Below are 5000 nucleotides of genomic sequence, written 5' to 3'. Positions count from 1 at the left end.
AGAGAGAGAGACAGAGAGAGAAAGAGAAAGAAAGAGAAAAGAGAGAGAGCGAGAGCGAAAACAATAGAAAGGAGGAATGAGTAGGTGAATGGATGATCTCTGCATGTGTGGTTCCCACCGTGAAGCATGGAGGTGGTGGTGACACTGTCAGTGACTTATTTAGAATTCAAGCCACACTTGACCAGCATGACTACCACAGCAATCTGCAGCGATCGCCAATCCCATCTGGTTTGGGCTTCGTGGGACTGTCATTTTCTTTTCAACAGAACAATGACACAACACACCTCCAGACTGTGTAAGGACTAATTGACCAAGAAGGAGAGTGATTGAGTACGACATTAGGTGACCTGGCCTCCACAATCCTCCGACCTCAACCCAAATGTGATGGTTACGGATGAGCTAGACCGCAGAGTGAAGGAAAAGCAGCCAACAAGTGATTCTTTAAAGTCATCCTTTGCCTTGATGACAGCTTTGCACACTCTTGGCATTATCTCAACCAGCATCACCTGGAATGCTTTTCCAAAATTCTTGAAGGAGTTCCCACATATGCTGAACTAAAATAAAAAACAAAAAATGTTTAATACTTTTTTGGTTACTACATGATTCCATATGTGTTATTTAATAGGTTTGATGTCTTCACTATTATTCGACAATGGAGAAAATAGTAAAAAATTAAGAAAAACCCTGGAATGAGTAGGTTTGTCCAAACTTTTGACTGGTACTGTGTATAATATCTGGTTAAAGGGGATGTATATCATAATGGAAGAGTATCTGGTTAAAGGGGATGTATATCATAATGGAGGAGTATCTGGTTAAAGGGGATGTATATCATAATGGAGGAGTATCTGGTTAAAGGGGATGGATATCATAATGGAAGAGTATCTGGTTAAAGGGGATGTATATCATAATGGAAGAGTATCTGGTTAAAGGGATGGATATCATAATGGAGGAGTATCTGGTTAAATGGGATGTATGTCATAATGGAGGAGTATCTGGTTAAAGGGGATGGATATCATAATGGAGGAGTATCTGGTTAAAGGGGATGTATGTCATAATGGAAGAGTATCTGGTTAAAGGGATGTATATCATAATGGAGGAGTATCTGGTTAAAGGGGATGTATATCATAATGGAAGAGTATCTGCTTAAAGGGGATGTATATCATAATGGAGGAGTATCTGCTTAAAGGGGATGTATATCATAATGGAAGAGTATCTGCTTAAAGGGGATGTATATCATAATGGAGGAGTATCTGCTTAAAGGGGATGTATATCATAATGGAAGAGTATCTGCTTAAAGGGGATGTATATCATAATGGAAGAGTATCTGCTTAAAGGGGATGTATATCATAATGGAGGAGTATCTGCTTAAAGGGGATGTATATCATAATGGAAGAGTATCTGCTTAAAGGGGATGTATATCATAATGGAGGAGTATCTGCTTAAAGGGGATGTATATCATAATGGAAGAGTATCTGCTTAAAGGGGATGTATATCATAATGGAGGAGTATCTGCTTAAAGGGGATGTATATCATAATGGAGGAGTATCTGCTTAAAGGGGATGTATATCATAATGGATGTGTATCTGGTTAAAGGGATGTATATCATAATGGAGGAAAACAGTGGGCCATTATAGTCAAACTAAATGAAGTTGAATTTTGGTCACAACACATGTGTATTGCCAGATTAGCCTATAGTAAACATACATCACAAAACTCCATGTGCAGAACAGTGCTTCCAACATATTAGAAATATGACAAAAAATAAAAAAATATTAAATAATATAATATAATAGTTACTTGCAAATTCCTAATTCTGCCTTCATACAATTAAGAACACCTTCTCTTTCCATGACATAACCAGACCAGGTGAATCCAGGTGAAAGATATGATCCCTTATTGATGTCACTTGTTAAATCCACTTCCATCAGTGTAGATGAAAGGGAGGGGACGGGTTAAAGATGAAGGGGAGGGGACGGGTTAAAGATGAAGGGGAGGAGTCAGGTTAAAGATGAAGGGGAGGAGTCAGGTTAAAGATGAAGGGGAGGAGACATGTAGATGAAGGGGAGGGGACGGGTTAAAGAAGGGCAATTGAGACATGGATTGTGTCAGGATTTGGCCAGGGTTGTTCCGGTTTTTGGTCACTAGATGCCCCCATTGTGCCTTTTGACCTTTGTTTTCCCTTGATCCCGTTATTATTTGCACCTGTGCCTTGTTTCCCCTGATTGTATTTAAACCCTTTGTTTTCTCAGTCCTTTGCTCTGTGTTTGTATGTTAGCACCCAGCCCTAGTACTCTGTGAACTCTTGTTGATCCCGTGGACTCTCTTGTGGAATTCTGTTTTGTTCTTGTTTGTTTGTTTTTGAGTATTTTTTAGGCTTTTTGTGCTTTACCTTCCACCTTGTGGATTTACCTTTTGTCTTGGAGGATTACCTTTGTTCTTGTGGAATTCCTTTTGAGGTTGTGGAGTTACATGTTTTCCTGAAGAACTTCACTTTTGACTTCATTAAATACACTGTCTCAAGTACTGCTGTGTCTGCCTCATCTTCTGGGTTCTGCTGACTATTCGTGGCTCAGTTGGTTAAGTGACTGTTTCTCACTCCGGAGACCCGGGTTCGTAACCGGGTCCTGACAGGATTGTGTGTCATTCAGAGAGTGAATAGGTAAGACTAAAGATTTAAGTGCCTTTGAACGGGGTATGGGAGTAGGTTACAGGCACAACAGTTTCCTGTGTGTATCAAGAATGGTCCACCACCCAAAGGACATCTAGACACAACAGACCAGCATCCTTGTGGAACACTTTCGACATCTTGTGGTGCCCATGACCTGATGAATTGAGGCTGTTCTGAGAACAAAAATGGGGTGCAACTAAATATTAGGAGGGTGTTCTTAATGTTTGGTATATATGGTATATGATGAAGTGGTCACTAAACCTCCAGATAATGACTGTATCACCCAGTGATGTAGTGGTCACTAAACCTCCAGATAATGACTGTATCACCCAGTGATGTAGTGGTCACTAAACCTCCAGATAATGACTGTATCACCCAGTGATGAAGTGGTCACTAAACCTCCAGATAATGACTGTATCACCCAGTGATGTAGTGGTCACTAAACCTCCAGATAATGACTGTTTCACCCAGTGATGAAGTGGTCACTAAACCTCCAGATAATGACTGTATCACCCAGTGATGTAGTGGTCACTAAACCTCCAGATAAGACTATTTCACCCAGTGATGTAGTGGTCACTAAACCTCCAGATAATGACTGTTTCACCCAGTGATGTAGTGGAGCCACTAAATCTCAGATAATGACTGTATCACCCAGTGATGTAGTGGTCACTAAACCTCAGATAATGACTGTATCACCCAGTGATGTAAAGTGGAGCCACTAAATCTCCAGATAATGACTGTATCACCCAGTGATATAGTGGTCACTAAACCTCCAGATATTGACTGTATCACAGTGATGTAGTGGTCACTAAACCTCCAGATATTGACTGTATCATCTTGTGATGTAGTGGTCACTAAACCTCCAGATAATGACTGTATCACCCAGTGATGTAGTGGTCACTAAACCTCAGATATTGGACTGTATCACCCAGTGATGTAGTGGTCACTAAACCTCCAGATAATGACTGTATCACCCAGTGATGTAGTGGTCACTAAACCTCCAGATAATGACTGTATCACCCAGTGATGTAGTGGTCACTAAACCTCCAGATAATGACTGTTTCACCCAGTGATGAAGTGGTCACTAAACCTCCAGATATTGACTGTATCGCAGTGATGAAGTGGTCACTAAACCTCCAGATGACTGTATCACCCCAGTGATATAGTGGTCACTAAACCTCCAGATAATGACTGTTTCACCCAGTGATGTAGTGGAGCCACTAAACCTCCAGATAATGACTGTATCACCCAGTGATGTAGTGGTCACTAAACCTCCAGATAATGACTGTATCACCCAGTGATGTAGTGGTCACTAAACCTCCAGATATTGACTGTATCACCCAGTGATGTAGTGGTCACTAAACCTCCAGATAATGACTGTATCACCCAGTGATGTAGTGGTCACTAAACCTCCAGATATTGACTGTATCACCCAGTGATGTAGTGGTCACTAAACCTCCAGATAATGACTGTATCACCCAGTGATATAGTGGTCACTAAACCTCCAGATAATGACTGATCACCCAGTGATGTAGTGGTCACTAAACCTCCAGATATTGACTGTTTCACCCAGTGATGTAGTGGTCACTAAACCTCCAGATAATGACTGTATCACCCAGTGGTCACTAAACCTCCAGATAATGACTGTATCACCCAGTGATATAGTGGTCACTAAACCTCCAGATAATGACTGTATCACCCAGTGATGTAGTGGTCACTAAACCTCCAGATATTGACTGTATCACCCAGTGATGTAGTGGTCACTAAACCTCCAGATAATGACTGTATCACCCAGTGATATAGTGGTCACTAAACCTCCAGATAATGACTGTATCACCCAGTGATATAGTGGTCACTAAACCTCCAGATAATGACTGTATCACCCAGTGATGTAGTGGTCACTAAACCTCCAGATAATGACTGTATCACCCAGTGATGTAGTGGTCACTAAACCTCAGATAATGACTGTTTCACCCAGTGATGTAGTGGTCACTAAACCTCCAGATAATGACTGTATCACCCAGTGATGCTAGTGGTCACTAAACCTCCAGATAATGACTGTATCACCCAGTGATGAAGTGGTCACTAAACCTCCAGATAATGACTGTATCACCCAGTGATGAAGTGGTCACTAAACCTCCAGATAATGACTATATCACCCAGTGATGAAGTGGTCACTAAACCTCCAGATAATGACTGTATCACCCAGTGATGAAGTGGTCACTAAACCTCCAGATAATGACTGTATCACCCAGTGATGTAGTGGAGCCACTAAACCTCCAGTTAATGACTGTATCACCCAGTGATGAAGTGGTCACTAAACCTCCAGATA

At 41.3% G+C, this 5000-nt stretch overlaps 1 protein-coding gene across 9 annotated transcripts in view; it reads right to left on the bottom strand.

The window, feature by feature from the left end:
* LOC118381393 (intersectin-2-like) overlaps nucleotides 1–5000 on the bottom strand; it is a 278177-nt gene that overhangs the window by 189755 nt on the left and 83422 nt on the right. The window lies entirely within an intron of this gene.

The sequence above is a fragment of the Oncorhynchus keta genome, chromosome 19 (genome assembly GCF_023373465.1).
Source record: "Oncorhynchus keta strain PuntledgeMale-10-30-2019 chromosome 19, Oket_V2, whole genome shotgun sequence".
Classification (NCBI taxonomy): domain Eukaryota; kingdom Metazoa; phylum Chordata; class Actinopteri; order Salmoniformes; family Salmonidae; genus Oncorhynchus; species Oncorhynchus keta.
Note: the sequence above shows the minus strand (reverse complement) of the source record. Positions and strands in the feature narration are given on the sequence as shown.